The sequence below is a fragment of the Chanodichthys erythropterus genome, chromosome 10 (assembly GCF_024489055.1).
Source record: "Chanodichthys erythropterus isolate Z2021 chromosome 10, ASM2448905v1, whole genome shotgun sequence".
In the NCBI taxonomy this organism is placed as follows: domain Eukaryota; kingdom Metazoa; phylum Chordata; class Actinopteri; order Cypriniformes; family Xenocyprididae; genus Chanodichthys; species Chanodichthys erythropterus.
The window spans coordinates 52,074,238-52,097,803 of NC_090230.1; the positions used below are offsets into that span (position 1 = coordinate 52,074,238).

Consider the following 23,566-nt stretch of genomic DNA (forward strand, 5'->3'; position numbering starts at 1 on the left):
GCTGATTTCTAATTAAATAATTCAGGCTTGTATCTTTTTTCAGAAATTTAGGTTATTTTGAGGCACTTCCGATGGAAGTGAATGGGGAAATTTTTTACTATTTGTAATTTTATAAAAATTACTTTCTGTTGAAATGTGTGTTTTATTTGTAAACATTATTTTTGTGGCCATTTTAAGGTTTGAGGTATAAAGGTAACACTTTACAATGTTAACATTAGTTAACTACATTAGTTAATGAACTTTTAAAGCATTTATTAATCTTTGTTAATGTTAATTTCAACATTTACTACATTATTAAAATCAAGAGTTGTATTTGTTAACATTAGTTAATGTACTGTGAACTAACATGAACAAATAATGAACTGCTGTTTTTTTTATTACCGTTAACAAAGGTTAACAAATACAGTAACAAATGTATTGCTCATTGTTAGTTCATGTTAGTTAATACATTAACTAATGTTTAACTAATGAACCTTATTGTAAAGTTGAAAAAAATTGATATAAATTTACCCACAAAAGATGTAAGCATTTTTTTTACACTGAAATCATGTTAACGTGTTTACGTTTTGTGTCTATACTGTTGAAACATTGAGAATTGTAACATTTACACCTTCACTTTATGCCTACAAATTCATTTCCTCAGTAAACCGGTATTTCTGATTCTAATCCACAATTTCCTATTACGTGAATCAGTGTTATTTCAATATAACTAAGATAGATTTATAGTTTTTTTATGGTTTTAGTTTCAGTTAACTATAATAACCCTGACGTAAATAATATATATTGAGTATGCATTAAGTGCTAGCAAGGGTCTTGATCTGCACTTTTTATGTGATTTTTTATGGGGTCTTTAAACATAGCAGTATCCTCTAATTTAGTCTGTATAATAACGAGAAATCCAGTGGCAAGTTGTGATGCATCATAAGGCCTTTAGGATGTTGGTGTCTGGGCGTTGATGAGCTGCTCTCAGGAGCGCCTGTGCTCCAGGGTTCTGTGGAATCCGGGTGAGCTGACACTGAATCCACCGTTGATATAAGAGCCTGATCAAAGCCGCCCTGTTTCGCCTGAGCGATTTTCACAGGATTACGGATTAGGGAGACAGGACGCAGCAAGAGAGGCGCAGAGGCAGGCAGAAAGAGAGAGGGGAAAGATGGAGAAAGAGAGAGGCAGACAAACAGAGGGACAGAGACTGCTATAATTGTGTGGAATCAAATGCTGAATGCAGAAATGCTTAGTAAAATAGTTGTGAAATGTCTTAACCTAAAAAAGACTAAAATCATAAGCATAGTATCAACCTGTTTTCTGTAAATGTATAAGGGACAGCAAGCCATTGACCCCTTGATAGTATTGTAACACTAAGCATTTTTTTCTCTGTTATAGATCATTAATACTAAATACAACATGTGTTACAAATACAACATACTTTCTACCATAACAAATAGGGCCAGAAACTATATATACTGTCCGAAATCAAGAAGCTGACTTCCGAGGCAGCATAAGGGTTTAATGATCTACAACAAAATAGAGCGAGCTTTGGTGAGAACTAAACAAATATTTAATTACTACAATAGTAATTTCTCGCTAGAAATGATATCAGAAGTGGAAAACGTTGGTCAGAAACGTACATTTACACACAAACTGAACAGAAACCTCAACTTTCAGACGCCATCTTTCTTTTTCTTGCTCAGCTGTCATGAATGGAATGAATAGGAATGTGGGATATCAAAGGCAGTGAAGGACACATATATGCTGCCATTAAAAATCGATCAGATGAAGGTATCTCAGAAGACAGGAAGTGAAGCTAACATTGGATTCGGAAGTGCCTTGCTGCCTCCCTACCTTGGAATACTAAGCAAATGGGGGAAATAATGATAAACACCTGTGAGAGTAAAAGAATCACCATGACAACTGATAAGTGGGAAAACTGAACAAAGGAAAAGAGGAACTAATGAATATAAACTAAGGTTCCATGAAAATGAAACTAAGACCAAAATAACTGAATGTCTGTGACATAATGCCCCCTCCCACAATTTTGCACCACTGTTTTTTTATTCTAGCAATAAGCATTAAATTAACATCCAAATTAAATAGTCAAAATAAATAAATAATTATAAATATTAAAATGGGTTCTGTGAAAGAACAGACTTGCAAATAACAGTGCTGCAAATTTAATATACATTCAATTATTAAAAATTCACAGTTTAAAGGGATAGTTCACCCAAAAATGAAAATTTGATGTTTATCTGCTTACCCCCAGGACATCCAAGATGTAGGTGACTTTGTTTTTTCAGTAGAACACAAATGATGATTTTTAACTCCAACCGTTGCCGTCTGTCAGTCGTATAATGCATGTCAGTGGTAACAAAATCTATGAGAATCAAAAAAACATGCACAGACAAATCCAAATTAAACCCTGCGGCTCGTGACGATACATTGATGTCCTAAGACATGAAACGATCGGTTTGTGTGAGAAACCGAACAGTATTTATATCATTTTTTACCTCTAATACACCACTATGTCCAACTGCCTTGAACATGCGCATGGCATCCAGTGCATGAGGTGTGTACGCACTCTGGCGTAGTTTACGCAAACGCCGGAAGTGATCTCTCACGTGTATACATCACTCGTTGTTTACACAGAGCACAAACGTTTTAGGTATGACAGCTAATGAAAATGGTACTTACTTGCACTTATCCAGATTGTTCAAACGAACTTAAAACTAAAAGATTATGTTCTCTCACTCAAACTCATTCGGGAGTGGTGACTTTCCACGTATTCCCAACTTCTGAGCCTGTTCGCCTGAAGTTATGGTTGATTGATCTTCGGCTGGATATCAACACACCCATTAACGTACTAAAGTTGTCGAGGGTCTGCAGCGATCATTTTTCCCCTGATGATTTTACATACCCAGGAGAGGATCACGTACAGCTTAAACCATCAGCTGTGCCTATGGTTTTTCCACATCCAACTGAGGTATGTAAACAAGATCTTTGTATGTGTCCTTTTTATTTGTAAAGCTGCCCTCACAAAAAGTAACAAAATAAAATGTAATGATGTAATAAAACCATGTTTTTTAGTGCTTTACTTCCATTTGTATAACAACTGTTGTACTACAGGCACCATGTTTAAACTACGCTAGAGTTACAGACCTCACACACCGGATGCCATGCGCATGCTCAAGGCAGTTGGACATAATGGTGTATTAGAGGTAAAAAATTATATAATACTGTTTGGTTTTTCACACAAACCGATCATTTCATGTCTTAGGACATCAATGTGTCGTCATGAGGCGCAGGGTTTAATTTACATTTGTCTGTGCATGTTTTTTTGACTCTTATAGATGGTGTTACCATTTCAGTGCATTATATGACTGACAGACTGCAACGGTTGGAGTTAAAAATCATCATTTGTGATCTACTGAAGAAACAAAGTCAAGTGCATCTTGGATGCCCTGGGGGTAAGCAGATAAACATCAAATTTTCATTTTTGGGTGAACTATCCCTTTAAGACCAAATATTGTTTTGTAATTGTTGATAAACTCATATTTCCTATAAATTGAAGAAAAAATATCATTTTTTTTTAAATGTGGGAGATTCCGATTAGCACGCAAAATGACCAAAGCTAAATATTATGTTTTTGGTCATTAGAATTACTTAATTAAAAATGATAGTACTACACTTACTTGAATGTCAATATAACTTCCATCCATATAGACATTTGATGTGTTTAAGATATTTTTCATGCTAGGTTAATCTTACATTGATAATACTTTATAAAGCATCTGTTTTCACTGAAAACAAAACATAACGTTTGTGCCACTAATGTCATATTTGTTAACTACATGTGTTTTGGAACTACAAAACAGATATTTCTCAATGTCGTTCTTTGCTTGGTTCGATCTGATAAGACACATAAGCCTGAGGCCATGTCTTGCATCTGTGACATCTATTTCCCTCGAAACCCTTTCAGTGCGGCCCTGTATCCTTCATGCACACAGCACAACCACAGGTTCATTAGGGTTGTGCTTGTGCAGTTGTAATGCACTGAAAGCTATTAAACATGATGCAAGTAATGCTCTAATTAAATAAAATGCTGAACCAATTGGAATTGAACCTTTAGTAATATCCGTGCAAAGACAGTTATTGTGAATTGCATCCCAGCGTGCATGAGCAGATCAGGCAAGCGGTTTCCTTTTATATATCATTGAAAAAAAAAAAATAAATAAAATAAAAAAAAAATATATATATATATATATATATATATATATGAAGATGTGGCCCACATAATCAGATCAAATGCTGTATTCAAGCAAGAAGACACTTATGTTCCCTACTCTCTCATGGAGATGTGATAATCCTGTTGTGTGACATGATGGTTTGCACAGAATTTTTCATATGCCAGACTTTTCCTTTTGCCTGCATGGACAGACTGCACACACATCACTCCTCCCACAGGAGAGCTGTTTATAGAAATGTACCATCAATTCTCACCCAGAAGACAAGTATACATGCCTAACAACATAAAACTAACTTGCTACAAATCATTACAGCTCCCTATTCATAAGGCCCTCATATACTCACGGCAAAGTTCTTTTTCGTTCTTCACATAAGGGTAAAAAGAAGTTTGAAAACTTTTGCAGTGATAGAGCCTACTGTTAGTGAACATCCTGGTGCCATGCCCACATTTGAATATGTAAATATGTACTGCATGGTTTCCTTTCAATAACAAAATAAACACACGACAAAAATGACAGTGGTGAGAAAACAGCAGTAAAGAAAGCATCTGATCATAGGGATGTAGATATGTTGCATGAGCTCTGCAATTCGTCACATCATGTTTATTTGTATAGCACTTTATGCAGATTGCTTTAAAGAAAGCAGCTTAATGGTATTAAAAATGTCAGTGTCAGTGTCAGTGTCTCTTTCAGTTAGAATCACAACTTCTGTTTGTACTAAAAAGCAGCTCTTCAGCAGCTCTTCTTTTACCCCATGTGTGATACATTTATTAGATTTTTAAACAAAATGAACCACTTTTATGATTTATTTTCACACAAAATCTGTTGCTCCATGAATGTTCGATACACACATATATATTTTTTCTGCAATAATACACTGTCAGAGTAGTGAAAGACATTTTTTGTCACATACTGTTTTTTCGCCTACAGTAGGGAAGTGTGTGATTTGGTAACCTCCTGTTGGATTTCATTTGAAATGACGCCACAGTAGTTCGTTCTCTGATTTTGCTTGAAGTATATCAGAGCCTTTATACTTCAGGCCGTGACCATTCACACCAGGCTAATTTAACCAGGCCCTGTGTTGCGATCATTACAGTTGTACGGTTTAATCCCACACATACTGACCATGGCTGTGATGTTCAAGTGCATGGAATGTAAACATTTCATGCTGATTTTATTATGATTCATGCCCTTAGAAGTTCAGTAGCTGTTTTCTTTTAACACTGATGCATTTATGTGTTTATGTGATTCCTTTTGTACCTGATAGACTTTAATTCAGAATAAGTGCACTATTAAGTTTCATTTCTATTTAATTCCAGTATAGTCACTGCATGAATACATAGATTGCATTAGCATATTGCTAACATCGTGACACTGTGAGCAACATAGCAAACATAGCAATGAGCAAAAACACACACCACATGCAAAAAATTTATAATTAAATGAAACCATTTTTTGTTGTTTGCATTAGAATATTGCTATTGCTAACAATGCTATACTCTGAGCAACTTAGAAAAACATAGCAATGAGCAATAACATAGTGAATTTGTAATCAAATGAAACCATTTTTTTGTTGTTGATATTTTAAAATGAATTATTTTAAATCAACCTTTCTTTCGCACCAATCCAATTCGGATGTTTTTATTTCACTGAGTTCATTGCAATGCATTATGGGTTTGCGTTTTCCACAAAAAATACATGCAAGGCCTTACAATTTAGCCATTGAGGTGATGAGGTATATGAAGGAGGTAGAAAAGTAGGAAGCAGAAGAATGAGAAAACATATTTACCGCATTTATGTATTTAAATGCAATTTGGTGTCAGTGATTTCATTTTCCTATTTTCTGTTTCCTTTAGTGAATTATTCTGAAGTGAAATCACGTTGCTGTTGCCTGGCGTTGGAATGACATGTTTGACAGCTGTATACAAGGAAAGCAACAGTTCAGCGGCACAATCAGATATAGGATCAGATGTCAGAGTTTGTTCATTAATCATCTCACACATGATGCTCACACATGATCAAAGTCCCCAGGACAATCCTTGCTACAGTCACCTACAAAAGAGACTAACAAAAAGACCACCATGTAGGTAGAGAACCCATGAGAATAGCTGCATGTGCACCCAGTTGTCATTTGTATGATACACTGCCAGAAAAAAAAGTGCAAAAATTGTACCTTTAGTGGTACAACAGCTTGTCACTGGGCAGTATCCTTAAAGGGACAACGTTGTAACTTAGAGTAATATACCCTTACTATAAACCTTGTACCACTAAAGGTACATTTTTTTGCATTTTTTTCCCCCGAGAGTGTAAAACCCAGGTAAGATCTTCTGTGAAAGACTAAACATTCACTTCGTCGAGTCTAATACTCATCGCAAAGGCAGTTAATCTGTCATCAGTAATTATGTCACACTAAGCAATCAAAGACTACTGATTTTTACTTACAGCAAGAGAAATCATAGCTAAAATCATATAGTGCTTAAGCTGAAATGTACTGTAAAGAACAAGGATGAGTTGCACCTTCATGTTCCCTACACCTCCCTAAACGTGTAGTGCAACCAAACGTGTACATGTTAGTGTCCACGAAGGGTTGTTTGGGATGCAAGGCGCAAACGCACTGGATGTGGTCCTCAGCTGCCTGGGGTGAGGCAGAATCTTGTTGCCTCAACAGGGGGCGGGAGGTGAGGGGTGGGAGGGGGAGCATGCTCCAATCACCCACGAGCCACTGCTGGATATTTTATTTGTCAGCACATCTATCCGTATAAGCAGGGGACCAATGGCTGCAGAGGAAGTGGTCCTTCTGTCACAGAAACAGTTGGCACAGAAGCAACATATTACAGCATTATCCAACCCCCTCCTGGTCCCTTGCCGTCATCTCCTCTCTCCCCTTCAACTCCCTCCTTTGCCTCTATCTCTCGCTCTGTATCATTTTCCTGCAAGCTCTTTCAGCCATCAATGAAATCGCAACCAACCCTGTTGTGGACCGACTCATGCAGCTGGCCGAGCAAACCAGCAGTGCAGCAGAACATCTGCCATATCTTGCATGCACACAGATATCCCTCCTTATTCCCCATTCATACCCGTCGTTCTTTGCAATATGCTTTGCTTTGTGTCCTCAAGAGATCTCTCTGTACCCCGCTCTGCTTTCTCTATTTCCTCAGGATTTAATCCTACTAGCTGTTTTCCCCTCTCTTCTCCTCTATCCCCACTGACTCCTCCCTCCGTTGCTCTCATACTCCCTCACTCACGAATGAACACACTTGAACACAAGCACACATACATGCGCACACACACACCCTCCTCCCCCATCGCTGCAGTGTCTCTTAACTGCCTTGGAGCTAACAAGAGGGGAAATAGCACACCGACAATTATAAGAGGAGGAGAGAGCACGACACAACGAAAGAGTGTCAGTGAATGAGTGCATGTGTGAGAGGAGATTCAGACGGATCTGAGGATGTTGGCGATTCAGGAGTAAAGGGACGGATCGCGCTCTCCCTCTGCCTCCCAAGCGAATGTTTGTCTGCAGTGTTGCTGGTGAATGGACGGCAAGCAGTGAAACGGTGAGGAAATCTTTTCTTTTTTTAGTCTTCTTTCCACACACCCTTATTCCTGTTTTTACACCAAGGCTAGCCTCCCTGGTAGTGTCCTTGGGTTTGTTTTTGGCTTGGGAATGTGACCGTGTTTAGTACCTCGGGCAGGAGAATGGTATTTTCCTCCATCTCTGTGAGGTGATGCTCAGGGATGATGCTAAAACAGCCCCCCTGAGCCCTAGATTGGTTTACGAGTGTATGTTTGAGGTCTAAACATCTTCGGTTTCTTGCCCACGTATCGTACCTAGTGATTCAGCTTGTGTAATGTTAAATGGTCACATATTATTGAATCTCAAATGGAGCAGTGCACTAGGTGTAGTGTGTTCATGCCACGCTCTGCTGGCTGGTGAATATGGAAGAAGCTGAATAAGGTGCACACCCCGTGGAGAGACAGGGCTGCTGTTTCTTCTCCTGGCGGTGTACCGAATGCCCCGTGTCGATATTCTCCTTTCGGCCATACTCCTGCTGATCTTTGACTCCCACTGCTCCACATTAACCAACGATGCATTTGCTCCCCATTGATTGCCATCAATGTGTTGGCCCGAGTGATTGCGTGAGCCAGCGACGGGTTCGCGATTCCCCCGCAGGCAGGCCCCCTTTCCTTCCCGAGTGTCATTTGAAGCATTTTTGCTCTATCTAAAATTCCTGGGATTGTTATTAGGGCAGCGGAGGGCGGTGTAGCCTAGTGACAGGGTTGTGCGTGCATGTGTGCGAGGGAACCTGCACAGGGAGGGGTTAGGTGGCTGGGGTGGGGGTATAATGGTGGAGAGATAGTAGGGGAAGAGGGGCGGAGGATGATGCGGTACAAAAAAATGAAAGGAGGAAGAAAGTTAAAATATATCCTAAGAGGGCTTTGCACGAACCCGCCACAAGCAAGGGAACGGATGTACGGGGTAGCCCACGGACCCATTACAAATGAAATCTCATTAAAGTCTCGATTGTTTCTCCTAAATAGCAATGACATTAAAGGGAAAGCAAATTGCCTCTCTTGAGTAAAGAGAGCTTGCTTCTCTTGAGTAAAAGACTCTGGTAATCTTGCACTTGCATGTATAGAGTTTCTCAGCATTGTCTCAGACTGTGCTCAAATTTGCCTAGATGCTAAAGTCAGAAGTTTCAATATAACATTTCTTATACTGAATAATTTGAGCTATGATATTCACATTGATATTATTGTTTTTACACTTACTCTGTTAACAATAGTCACATTTGTGTCTATGCTCTTAAAAACAGAAGGTTCTAAAAGGGGGTTTTCAAAGCGATACCATAGAATAGCCAATTTTCAACCAACAGTGCTTAAAAGAACCTCTTTTTCTAGTATTAGAACATTTTAATAATCTAAAGAACCTTTTTTTTACACTCTAAAGAATCTTTTGTGCAATGGAAAGGTTCATGGAACCAGGGATGCCAGTAAATAACCTATTATTTTGAAGAGTGCATTTTTGTTTTTCCAAAGGAATTTTAGGAGAAACAGCTCAGACAAAATAATTAAATGAAATGTAGCTGAGAACTCCTGAGCTATAACAGAGCAACCGTTGAGCAGTATAATTTTCCTCTGGGGAGGTTTGGCAAGGCCAGCGAACAGTTATGCTAGCTAAGTTCACTTCATTACAGCATAGTTACTCAATAGAGTGCTAATATAGTAAAGATGCTTTGTTACTAAAAAGACAGGAAAACAAAGACTATGCAAAGATGAACAGATACAGCCAGCGCTTCCCCCCACCCCCCCACAACCCACAAACTGACCAAACTGCAGGATGGTTGTGCAAGATCAGCTAAGTACCAGTTAATATTTCTACATCCTGTGTTGTCATCTGATATGATGGCCGTTATGGAAGGCTTCCCCTCATTTTATTATTGCTCCTCATTTGCATATAAGAATGTGAGGATAATCATGGATGTCAAAACGCAGGCATCAATGTCAGTGATATTCAAACATTATAGACGTCAACAACAAAATGATCACAATGAAAGCTCAGACTCAAATGATGGTTAAAAATAAACTTCACAGCTTAACTGGCTACACTTTGAAATCCAGGTAGCTTATTTAACTGTGAACCAAAATTGTGTCATAAACAAAACCATCTAAAGCACTGAACGTCGGATTGTTATGCATTTGGGTCATGTTTTAAAAATACCTGAGCTTGCGGCTTTGATAGCAGAGCACGCATGCACACGAATATCGTTTTAATTTATATTTTACAAAAGAAAGTCATTACATTTATTATTCAACAAGCTTCTGTCACTGAAGTGTTCACCGGAGTGTTTAATTTGTGGGGTCCTACTACATGTGTCTGATGGAGACTAAATAATTCTGTCCATGTTATATGCTTAAAAGAAAAAAATTATATGCAAGAAAATAATCAGGAGAAATTGTAGGCTAAGTTCCACACTGATAGGGAAAGGGAAATGCCAAAATATACACATGCTACTTTCAGAGCGAATGCTTGAATGATCATAATAACCAGTTTTTGGCACTACAGAAGAGGTTTGGCAAAACACCTCACTGGTGACCTTACATGCTCTGATAGCCAGCTGTTCATTAATGCTCAGAACAAATCACACATCTGCCATTGAGGATACAGTTTCTAAAGGGTACTGCTTATTAAAACTGTAATTAGTTTTATTCATCATTCCTGACGTATTGTTTATGATTCCTGACTGTTTTGCTGTAAAATGTGTGCCATTTTTAAAGGTTTGTGGATTAGTCAGATCATTAATAGTGCTAAAAGCGAATGGTGATTATTTAATAGCTCAAATGTGCAGCATGTAACAAACATGTTAAATCTACACTCAGGAAGTCTGTCAGTCCTGTAACTCCATCACAATGCTGTCTTTATGAATTTAGCATCATTATGTACTTAAAGATGATGTGTGTAATTTGTTAAAATGTCTTTTATCCCAGTTTAATGTGCAGAGAATGTGCAGAATGTAGGTTGACTTACCAGAAAAGTGTTTCAACATTTCACTGTTTGAGGATTTTGACATAGCAACACTGGCTCAACCAATGGTGTGAGTTTGGGGCGGGGCTATCTGTTTGTCTAACCAATGGAAGACGGACAGAGTGTTTGGAAACTGATTTGAAAAATAGTCAATATCTGGTGCCACTAATGGCATAAATATTGGCTTTTTTCCACAAATTATATTTTATTTTATGTTTTTTTTTTTTTTTTTTACATAACTTTAAACTTTATGGTCATTATTTACTCACCCTTATGTTGTTCTAAAATATGATTATTTCTTCTTTTAAAAACAAAAGATGAAATTCTGAAGACTGTTCTGGTTGCTCTTTAACAGTGAGTGGGGAGTGAATCATTAAGGTTTTGTGAACTGGATCATTTGATTCATAAAAAGATCTGACTCAACATTCATTCATGAGTCGGACATTAGTACTAGTAAAGACTTCAAATTACTTGAAATATAGTACACTGCACAAATGATATGGACCATTTTAAATGCACTTTTATGCTTTTGCATCCTTTTTGAGGTTTTAGTCCCTATTCATTGTAATTTCAAGGGGAAAAAAGTGACCAGAACATTATTTCAAATGTTTCCTTTTGTGTTCCATTGAATAAACTTATACGAATTTGGAACAACATGAAGGTTCTGATTAATCATTGCAATCCAACATATGACAAATAATAATCCCTTTTTTCAGCTGGAGTTCCCCTTTAAGTGATATCATATTAAAAAAATGCAGCATGCATATTGTGCAAGACTTGTCTTCTGACATAGATTGGCTAGAATTGGAGTAGCTACTCGGTGAAGTGGACTGAAAGGGCTTTTCTCAGTGAGAGCATGGAAAATCCAACACTCTGACAAGTTTAGGGTCAGGAGGTGGCCAGGCCCTTGTTTTATGGAAACACATGTGAGAGAGGTCCTTTGTTGAATTGAACCAAGTTATTAGCTATAATCAAGTGGTCTGCTTATAAGAAGAGCTGTGGAATTCTATATGATATAGGTCACATCCAAATCTTAAGTTGGTTCTGTTAAGGTTTAAGAATTGCCAGAAGAGTGTAAGAAGATTCAAAGTATGCACATACAGTCTGAGAGAAAAGTAATGCTATTGAATGTTGCCCAAAGTGTTGCCATAAGTGGAAAAGTCTTGACTTCGTTTTACTGTGAACCAAACAAACAGGCCCTGCCAATGCCATTCCTATTTGAACAAGGATTGAACAAATATTGAATTCGTGATGATCATACACGACGAACATCATACTTGTATAGGCTAAGGTGTTAACATGTTGTTACTGAGTTGCTAGATGATTTCCAGTGTATTCTGATTATGGTTATTTATGTTACAATTCAAAAGACATAAGAAGACTATGATGTTTTAAATGAAACCACCCTCCCATTCATGCTAAGTTCGTATCTGTATCACCTTTATATGTTTGCTTGTTGCACCTTTATTCGTGTTCATTTACAAAGCAAAGTGATTTTGGCATAAAAGCACAGTTGTCATGACATCAGCAGGATGAAATGGATCCGACAGTTAATTCTGTAGTCAAGATCACATTTCTCCTGATGAGTCAACTACAGTTGTTATCAGCAGTTTGTTCCACAGTGCAGTTTTGCATATCACAAAGAATAGGTTTCATAATACTGTGTTAAAATGTGCAGAAGGAAGTAGGATTGAGAACTGAAATGACATGTTCTATTTTGGCTTTTGGAAACAATGTTATCTTGGACTTTATCTGCAGTAGATAGAATATATTTTGTTTAAGTAAGAATATTTACACAAACTAACAATGACAAATACTTCCAAAGAATTTATTAGTCTTAGTTAATGTTAATTTCAATATTATAAAGTCAAGAGTTGTATCTGTTAATATAATGTACCTGAGCTAACATAATCTAACAGTGAACAGTATGTTTTATAGTTATGTGTGACCCTGGACCACAAAACCATTCAGTCACATGGGTATATTTGTAGCAATAGCCAACTTTTATGGCAAAAATCATTAAGATATTAAGTAAAGATCGTGTTCCATGAAGATATTTTGTTAATTTTCTACCATAAATATATCCAAAAAATTATTTTTGTGAGTGGATATGCATTGCTAAAGACTTAATTTGTGCAAATTTAAAAGCGATTTTCTCCAATATTTTTTATTTTTTTGCACCCTCAGATTCCAGATATTCAGATTGTTGCCTCAGTCCATACATCAGTGGAAAGCTTATTTATTATTTATTCAGTTTTTTTTTTTTTTTTTTTTTTTTTTTTAAATGGACCCTTTTGACCCTTATGGTTTTTTGGGGCGGGGTGACACACACATATATATATATATATATATATATATATATATATATATATATATATATATATATATATATATATATATATATATATATATATATACTCACTTGTTTTACATTTTTGGGAATTTCAAACAGTGTGAGAGCACTGTGACAAGCTATATTCATCTTTTTTTTTTTTAATAAAGAATTATCTTATTACCTATTACATGTTTTAAGGCTAAGTTTTATGCCCTCGTTAAGTGAGAAACTGCATGGAATGTACTTTTATCAAAATGTATTTGTCACACAATTTAAGTTAATTGAAAAAAAAAAAACTATGTAATTAAAAATGAAATTTTTATTCCACTAGTACCACCAAATGAAACTGCAAAAATAATGTTCATTTCAAACAGGTTTCCTGAACACTCCCACCCCTAAATTCACTCCACTGGTTGAGCCAGTGTTGGTACATTGTTCTGGTCAGAATAGAGGATCAGAGCCAGTTTTTACAGTTTTCAGGGATCGATGGCTTATACAGTCATCTCTACATATTAAACTGGAATAGGTGAAAGTATTTAAACATCTACTAAATTAACCAGAAAAAATAGAAACTCATTTGCAAATGTTACATGCATCATATTTTGAAACTAAAGGTGTAAACATGTTGGATGAGCCATTGGTCAAGCGGCTGTATGCAACGTCTGGCCCTATCACTCGGAAATGGCACTTGGCAGGAAGAGGAGGCACGTACTCTTATCTAGGTCAGCAGGTATGGGGAGAGGGACTCAGAGGTGTTTGCATTTTTTTTGTGAACACACGCCACCAAGGGAAGTGGTTTTAGGAGCTTTAACAATACCTGGAATAAACAATGGTTTAATAATACCAGAAAAAACAATACCTGAAAAAACAAAACAAATAATAATGTAATGTCTTATAATGACATGTTCGATTATGAAATCCAGCATATCAACTGGCTTATTCGCAATTTATTTAGATGAAGTACACGTGCGGTCATTTAATCACATTCTCTGCTTGCGTGAACCGCATCCAACTTCAATAATGACATAAAGCAGATTTTAATGTATCAGTCAGAGTTTGATGAATAGAGAGGCATTTTCATACAGATTAGGGATTATGCCATTTGTAGGAATGGATTGAGAAACTCTGATCTAAAGTATTGCCATCACACCCGGAAAGAAATCACAAAAATCACAAATCTCTTGAAAATATTATATATATATATATATATATATATATATAGTTTATAATGTTTTATACACTATACAACCATAGTCTTACTGTATGTAAACAGTTTGCATCTCATTTGCATCAGTTTTCATTTTTTAAGCAAATTAATGAGACTCATCTGAGGCAAAGCTGATGCTTGAAATGAATCATAACGCCATTAAGCCTGTCGAACTATGAAAGAGCACCTCTGAGCGATGCAATTTTCTTCTGGGACTGCTGCAAGAATCATCCTACAGTATTTGTGTGTGTGTGACCGAGCGTAGATGAGCTAAGAGGGTCCTCTTTTCTGTTCTCATTATGCACAGTGCATCATTGTATTCGTCTGCATGGCCATAACAGCGGTCATATGACTGAGGGGTAGGTGGAGGGGTGCCACCACCCCATGAGCTCTCCTTCAGTCATATGACCGCTGTTATGGCCATGCAGATGAATACAAAGATGCTCCACAGGATGCATAGTGTGTGAGTCAGTCTAACCTTGCAAATGTCATATAAATAGGCTACCTGAACTATTAAAGCTAGATGATAGTCAAACTGCTGTGCTAGCATACTGCTACAGTTGCGTTTTGACCATAGGGGAATATTCCAGGTTCAATGCAAGTTAAAGACCACATGAAATTTTTTAATGTGTGTAGTCTTATTTTCTGTGTTGAGTTGACATATGCTCCTGCTGAAACAGGAAGTTGTGGTGGGACATGTTAAACAACTCGTCTCCCTAGGCTTTAGCAATGTCACACTGAAACATGACTTGCTGCATGCTAGTCAGTTGCATGTGGTGTTGGGGGAGGGACATTCACATTCTAGAGAGCATTTGATTAGATAAAAATCTGTGTAGTGCAAGAAGAGTCATCATTATTTTTCTTGACATGAATTAGAAATTCACCCTATCTATTTTCTAAATGCATATTAGATCTTATTGTGAAAGATTCATCCATGCATGCATTTTTTTTTTTTTGCAATTTGCAATTTGCAATTTGTTTTGACTTAATTTTAAAGGGTTGGTTCACCCAAAAATGATGTCTTCTTTTACTCACCCTCATGCCGTTCAACACCCGTAAGACCTTCGTTCATCTTTGGAACGTAAATTAAGATATTTTTGTTGAAATCCGATGGCTCAGTGAGGCCTGCATAGCCAGCAATTACATTTCCTCTCTCAAGATCCATTAATGTACTAAAAACATATTTAAATCGGTTCATGTGAGTACAGTGGTTCAATATTAATATTATGAAGTGACGAGAATATTTTTTGTGCACCAAAAAACCCCCCAAAATAACGACTTATATAGTGATGGCCGATTTCAAAACACTGCTTCATTAAGCTTCGGAGCGTTATGAATCTTTTGTGTCGAATCAGTGGTTTGGAGCGCCAAAGTCACGTGATTTCAGCAGTTTGGCAGTTTGACACGCGATCTGAATCATGATTCGACACAAAAGATTCATTAAGCTCCGAAGCTTAATGAAGCAGTGTTTTGAAATCAGCCATCACTATATAAGTCATTATTTTGATTTTTGGTGCACCAAAAATATTATCGTCGCTTTATAATATTAATATTGAACCACTGTACTCACAGGAACTGATTTAAATATGTTTTTAGTACATGAATGGATCTTGAGAGAGGAAATGTCATTGCTCCCTATGGAGGCCTCACGGAGCCATCAGATTTCAACAAAAATATCTTAATTTACATTCCGAAGATTAACGAAGGTCTTATGGGTGTGGAACGGCATGAGGGTGAGTAATTAATTACATTATTTTCATTTTTGGGTGAACTAAACCTTTAAATCAATATGTCATAAATGGATTTTCTGGTGAAACCTCAGACTTCTCTCTAGTGACATACAACGGCCTTCTCCATTCATTTGGTCTCCTTAAACCCCGCCACTTTCTTACAGTCGACAGCAAGCTTGCATTCAGATCTGCCTCCATCCAATCAACAACCGGATAAAACCATCTGTTTCACTTGGATGTACATCATAATACAGAAGAAAAGATCTGTTGCTGCCATTACATCATGACCTAATTTCAGTAATCTTGTGTACATTTTACTGTCATTGTATCATATGATTGATTGATTGATTATTAAAATAAATTAATAGCAAAATTATTGTAATCAACATTATGAAATAACTTGTGTTGATATGGCCAGTATTGCACATTCCTTCAAAGTCAGGTACATTCATGTCTGACAACCTTTCATAAGCGTCATTCTGGCCAGTTTTGTGCTGATACTCCCCCTCATGGTCTGTGTTTACAGTGAATAGTGAAATCACACCCCAGCTAAGTGCAGCAGCTAGGGCTAGCAGAGATAAACCGACCCCTCCCTTCAGAAATCTGCTGTGCCTCAAAACGGCTCATATCTTATCAAAGCCTGAATTTTAACATTACACACAACCAAAGCTGTGCTTGAAGACCGATTAGCAACATGTCGCTCTTGAGCTTGATCAGACCTCTTTTGTATTCCTTTATTTGACAGCAGCTGAGGTGAAAAGGTTGCGGACAAATGCAAACTGTTAGAACTTAAATTCCAACCGATAGTTGGTACACCATTTCCCCCCTTCAGTCTGGTTTCCCCTATATAGATGGTTCCCATTAGCAGCAATGCAAAAACATTCACAGTACACAGACATGCATTGTCAGGGCAAGAAGCACATGTGACTGAAAACAACACTTTTAATAGGGCCCAGAACATGCCCCTGCCTCTCATGGGACTCTTTATGATAAAAACAGATCTGCTATGCAGTCGCCCACCATCAACGCCATCCCCAGCCAAATCAAAAGTCCTCTGTTTTGGGGCCGCTATTGACTGAAACACTGCCACTCATTGTTTCTCCTGATGTTTGCACTGTGGTACAACAAAGCTGTGTCCTTTGAGCAAGACATCTTGGGTCAGTTTTGGGTCATGAGTGTACAAAGCTTTGGACAAATGTGATTGTTTGAAGCTCATCATGTGACGCCCCCACACTCATTTTCAATGCATACAATCCCTTCATCCAGACGCAATGAAACGCATGTACCTGGAACACTCTGAACTTCATAAACATGTTAAATATGCTACTTTCCACAATGCTTCACTCCTTTTTGTATTCACAATAGTGCGCATAAAAACCCTTTTAAAGACCTTGGCCAAAGGCCAAAATTAACATTCACAGATTGCCAAATAAGACAAAAAAAATGCTTTTGGCAAATGAATAAAAGTTGCAAGTTAGCTTCAACTACCTTGCATATTATGCTGCGAGTGCAACCAATCTCATGAGAAAACTATAATAAATATTTTACAAGGTGGCAATTTCGTACAATGTGATTTGTACAGTAACATACAATTTTTAAAAAGGAAGAAAAAAACATAAGCATGAAGTTCCACCCCTAAACCTTATCAATCTCAGTTTCTCAAAACGTACAAATGAGATTGTAAGAATTTACATGAATTAGCCACCAATTAGCCAAAGCATTTTTAATTTCCTGAAAAGTGGAGAGTGGAGAGTGACACAATAAATGAACTGCTATATTATTCCATTGTCATATAGACAAAGTATATTATTTAATAAAAGTGTGGCGAAAGTGCTTATGTCCCACATTTATGCTTACATTTTTTCCTCTAAAAACGTAAGTTTTCATACGAATCACATTGTACACATTCATACAAAGTAAAATTCAAATAAAGCCACCTCGTAAAATAGTATAATATACCAGCTAGATACCACCTAGCTAACTTGTATTTGAGCCTGAACTGTTCTTGCTTTGTGGCCCCTGGACTTTCCAAAGTTGAGTAGCTTTGCTTATAGACATATAACTAATTGAGCCTGTAGTGAAGCTCAGTGATTTATTGAGATACTGTGACTTCAGACGGAGATAAGAGGAAAAAACTCTGACCTTGACTGATTTAGTAATTAGTCATAATGCAGAACGACTTCATCCTGATAACCCTACGCTGTGTCTCCTAATTCATTCTCATAAAGCTTTGTCTCACTTCTTCACCTCACGCTCTGCCAATCTTCACAACCTGTCATAATAAAAATCTTCTAAGCGCTATTACTTACAGAAAAGTGCCTCTATCTCTTTGTCTCCTTTATCCAGTACTCGGGCTGGACGTGACTCTAAGCACTTGTCCCTTGGTAGGCCTAGTATCTTGTCAAAGCAAAAAGAAAGGAAATTAAGCAGAATCTGTGATAGAAAGTGTTCAAAAGAAAGGTTGTACTGGTAACCCACCAGGCATGGCCTTAAATGAATAATTAACTCACAAATCAAAATTCTGTTATCATTTACTCACCCCCATGTCATTCCAAACCTGTACATTTTTGTTGTTGTTGTTGTTGTTCTCCATGGAGCACACAAGGAGAACTTTAGCAGAGTGTTCATGCTGCTCTTTTCCATACAATGAAAATGAATGGGGATCAAAGCATGATAAAAGTCATTATTCACTGATAATCTTGTCTGTTGCAGCTCTCAAATCTCATTAATGTTCACATATATTGTTGCATCAAGATGTATCACACCAAGTTTGACATCACTAATGGGAAATGTCCTTCAAAACGCTTTTTTTTTTTTTTTTGTATAGAGTCCCATACATGAAATGCAGATTAGGAAATTTGTTCATTTGGTTTAATTTGTTCCCTCGTTTATTGTGGCCACGAAGTACTAGTACAAGATGGCAATGATTTACCTTGAACGAGGGATCCCTCTGATAAGTTGTGGAAATTATTTAAATATAACAAGGGAACAAATTAAAGGTGCCCTAGATTGTTTTTTCACAAGATGTAATATAAGTCCTAGGTGTCCCCTGAATGTGTCTGTGAAGTTTCAGCTCAAAATACCCCATAGATTTTAACTGCCTATTTTGGGGCATCATTAACTATACACTGATTTTTTTCAGCACGGCCCCTTTAAGAGATGCGCTTCCTCTGCCACACGAGCTCTCGACTATATATACATCGCATAAACAGTTCACACAGCTAATATAACCCTCAAATGGATCTTTACAAGATGTTCGTCATGCATGCTGTATGCATGCTTCGAATTATGTGAGTAAAGTATTTATTTAGATGGTTACATTTGATTCTGTGTGAGTTTGAGGCTATGCTCTGTGGCTAAAGCTAGCATTACACACTGTTGGAGAGATTTATAAAGAATGAAGTTGTGTTTATGAACAGACTGCACGTTTAAAAATGAAAACAGCGACGGTTCTCTTGTCTCCGTGAATACAGTAAGAAACGATGGTAACTTTAACCTCATTTAACAGTGTATTACTAACATGCTAATGAAACATTTAGAAAGACAATTCACAAATATCACTAAAAATATCATGATATCATGGATCATGTCAGTTATTATTGCTCCATCTGCCATTTTTCACTGTTGTTCTTGCTTGCTTACCTTGTCTGTGCACAGATCCAGACGTTAATACTGCCTTTCCTTGTCTAATGTGTCGAATGGGCTGGCATTATGCAAATATTGGGGTCATACATATTAATGATCCCGACTGTTATGTAACAGTCGGTGTTATGTTGAGATTCAAGTGTTTTCCGGAAGTCTTTTAAACAAATGAGATTTACATAAGAAGGAGGAAACAATGGGGTTTGAAACTCAATGTATGTCTTTTCCATGTACTGAACTCTTGTTATTCAACTATGCTGAGGTAAATTCAAATTCTGATTCTAGGGCACCTTTAATAAAACGTGGCCACAAATTAAGAAGTCTTGGGATTGAATTCTTAATTTATGGCCAGAATATCTAATGATTTAATGACAAAAAATTGTAGATTTGAGGCCTGTCAGAGAAAAGTATTTTAAGTACTTCTGACTTAATTTTTTATTTTTTTTTTCCTTACACAAATCTATTGTATGACAAAAGATTTTAAATATAGCACTTGAGTCATTTGTGCTGGACTGCATTTTTGGACAATGACAGCCCCTGGTCAACATTCAGTTTTATATGGACAAGAGACACATCCTGCCTAACATCTCCTTTTAGTAAACCATAACATGAGGGTGAGTAAATGATGACAGATATTTCATTTTTTGATGAACTTTTATTCCAATGCTATTTGGGCCACATCGGATGTCTTGCTAATGTAAGGCTTTAAATGCAGCGTGCTGAATATCTCTCAGTCTGCGACCTACATCTATCTTGTTTCTGACGTAGGCAGGTTCCTGTACACCACCAATGAGTCAGAACCCCAGAAAGAGAATGCTGATTCCTGTCTGAACTGGAACACTGTATGTTAGCCATCGTTATATCCTGTCCATATTCTCACTACCGTCTATAGGCAGAGGGGCAATCCTGCCACAGTGATGAGTGGTATTTTACATCGTGGATGAGCGTGGTTGTCGTTTGAGGTTTTGAGATGAAATGAAAATCTTCCCCTGTTGGAAATCTACGTCTCAAATCTCAGAAAACATTCTCAGAAAAACCCAATGACAGTTGCATCTCACTTCCATCTGATGTTGTTTCAGTTTTTGTCATCTCTGTTTTGCAAAATCTACCAGGTCAGTTTATCCTTTTTCGGTCATTGATAGCTCTAGTATGGCTACGTTTCAGAGGCAATTATACCAGAAATTAATAGAATATGGGAGGCTGATTTCAAAGTCAGTAGTAGAGCAACCCGACTAAACGAGACTGACACGATTTGAATCATTCATAAATTTATATAACAGTCGCATTTAGGAAAGTACAAATTCATGTTACATGCGTTTCTGGTTTAATGGAACAGCATTTACTTTTTATCAACAGCCAACCAAGATTATAATTTTGTAGGTTTATATTACTTTTTTAAAAAGTTACATCAAAGTCTCATCAAGTTTCAATTAAAAACAAATTGTTAGTTAGTTAGAAATTGGATTGTTAGTCGTTAAATCTTCAGCAAAAACACCATGTGTATTGATGGTTAAAGGTATCGAGGAGCAGCTTTAAATAAAATTAGATGACTTGTCACTTCAAGCTGATTAGCAAACTAAGTTTCAAGCATTATAAAGGGTAATTATCTAATCACAGCAACATGCCTCCTTTCACGTGACTTTTTTTGGAGGCACTGCCTCACTTGCCCCCTTGGTCAAAATGTCAGTGGTATCAGACTCCGGAATAACAATTAGGTCAGTTGTGTCTGAGTGTGTGTAACAACACATAGCGATTTAATGACCATGACAGTGTTAATCAGTCAGTGCTAACCACATGCTAAAGTGACAGTTCCACAATTGCATTAGTAGCTTGAAAACAATTTGACCTGCCTTGTTCTTTATGTTATTGATTTTATTTTTTATGAATTAATCATTAAAGAGAGCAGTCCTTTTATTGTTTCATGGCTCTGGCACTAGTGCAGTGTTGAATGTGTTTCATCAGAATCATTAGCTGTAATTGTTCTTACAACCGTGGCAATCTTTAAAAGCTGACAAGTCATGCTGGGTGTGTGTGTGTGTGTGTGTGTGTGTGTGTGCTGCTTCTGGGGCGTTAGCGCTCTTCAGGGGTTTGGTGTACTTTCTGTGCTGAAATTTCATATTGTGACATCCATTTGTTCATAATGAGCCATCCCTGACATTGACAATATTGTTTGCTCTGCCACTATGTAAAACCTAAATTTTAATCACAATATTACTTAAACTTGCATGAATAAGTGGTCTAGTTGATTTCACTACATTAAGCAGAATTTCCACTAAGTAAAATAGCAGTATGCTAAATAGTAAGATAGTATGCTAATTAATAGCAGCTTGCTTGCAATCTTACCATATTCTTTAATATCCCTACTGGAATGGTAGCTGTTTTCTAGCTGGTCATTAGCTGGCGCAAGTTAGTTGTTAGCTACAGTGCTATTATGTTCCAAAAACCAGGATGATCACTTTATACTTTCACCATAATGTTTAAATCTACTTGATAAGCTAGTTGGTCTGTAACTACACATCATGTGATACATATTGATAAAACTAACTACAGTCTATGGCAAAACTACCTGGAGGGATATTTTATGTCTAACATTTGCCATTTGCTACAAGGGGCTCTATAGTGTTAAAGGTGCAGTAAATGATTTCTGAAAAACGCTGTGAAAGTGGATCAGACCGAGCAGCACAACATATTTGTAGCCAATCAGCAGTAGGGGATGTGTACGCTCATTATGGGGGTGGGGGTTGGGGCAGTGAGAGAGTGACCAAGAGGGAGATTTGAAGAAAGACTGTAGGAAGAGAGATGGCTGAGAGACATTAAGAAGGAGAAAAGCTCAGAGGAATATCACAGGGAAAAATAGTTATGATCAGGCAAGAGCTTCAAGACCCACATTAATATTAGAAAAGCTTTCCAGCACTGGAGAGACCTAAGCCTGAAAACAGTTGCAGAGGATGCGTTGTTTCTGCTCCATATGTGAAATAGCAAAACTAACATTAGTTTTGCTATTTCACATAACAAAGATATGCTTTTGTTGTAATGTTAGCTCTAGTAACAGGACAGTTTTAAGTGTCATGGTGTGCTGCTGGCGACTAACAACTATTTCTTGCTTGTATGATACTCTTGTGGACTCTATGTTCATTTTTTGTTCTTCATCTTCACTTTATTTTTTGTGAAGCATTATTTTATGCTTTCTAATTTTATAAAGTTCAGAAATCAGCACAAAATATCAAACATGCATAATATTCTATAAGAGTCTGCGCCCATCTCACACTACCTGATTCTGCAAAATCTGTCGACCCCGACTACTTAAAATTTTTAGGCTGGCTCTTTCTTTCTGTAACTTGTAACTGCAAATCAGCATAAATCTGTACAAAACTCATGTAGTGTATTCCGCCTTTCAAAAGAAAAGCTCTGATTTGGGGATTTAAACACTTGACATCTGGCAACATCAAGCACGAAAGCTCATAAAAGCTTGTTACCAATGAAAGATGATAAGAATATAAATGGTGCTGAAGGGATGTTGTATTTTTGGAGGCCAAAACCTGCAAACTAGTTCATATTTTAGCACTTCCGGTTCCATTGTCCTGGACTGCCTTTCAGCCCTAAGTAGATTGTAGAACCACTGGCACCAATGATCTCAATGATCAACTTACCTCACAATGATTTGAGAAGCGCAGTCCTGAAGACAATGGGTTTTTGAATGTTTTTTTTTTTTTTTTTTTTTTTTTTAAAAATGTCTGAGGCAGGGTCTGTGATTAACACAAGCTGAAGGTATTTTTATGTTTTATTCTTCAACATAAAATACACCAGTAATACCTGCTTTTTTCTTTAAAAAAGCTTTTACTTGTCTTGAAAAAGGTAGTTGATAAGTCACTAAATGGGACCAAAGAGGTT

General features: G+C 37.1%; 1 protein-coding gene across 1 annotated transcript in view; it reads left to right on the forward strand.

The window, feature by feature from the left end:
- Window positions 1-7,521: 7,521 nt before the first annotated feature.
- The window catches only part of gnaz (guanine nucleotide binding protein (G protein), alpha z polypeptide), a 55,694-nt gene continuing 39,649 nt past the window's right edge, over window positions 7,522-23,566 (forward strand). The window contains exon 1 of the mRNA XM_067398110.1: window positions 7,522-7,792. The gene's annotated coding sequence lies outside the window, so the exon portion shown is untranslated. The remainder of the gene's footprint in view (window positions 7,793-23,566) is intronic.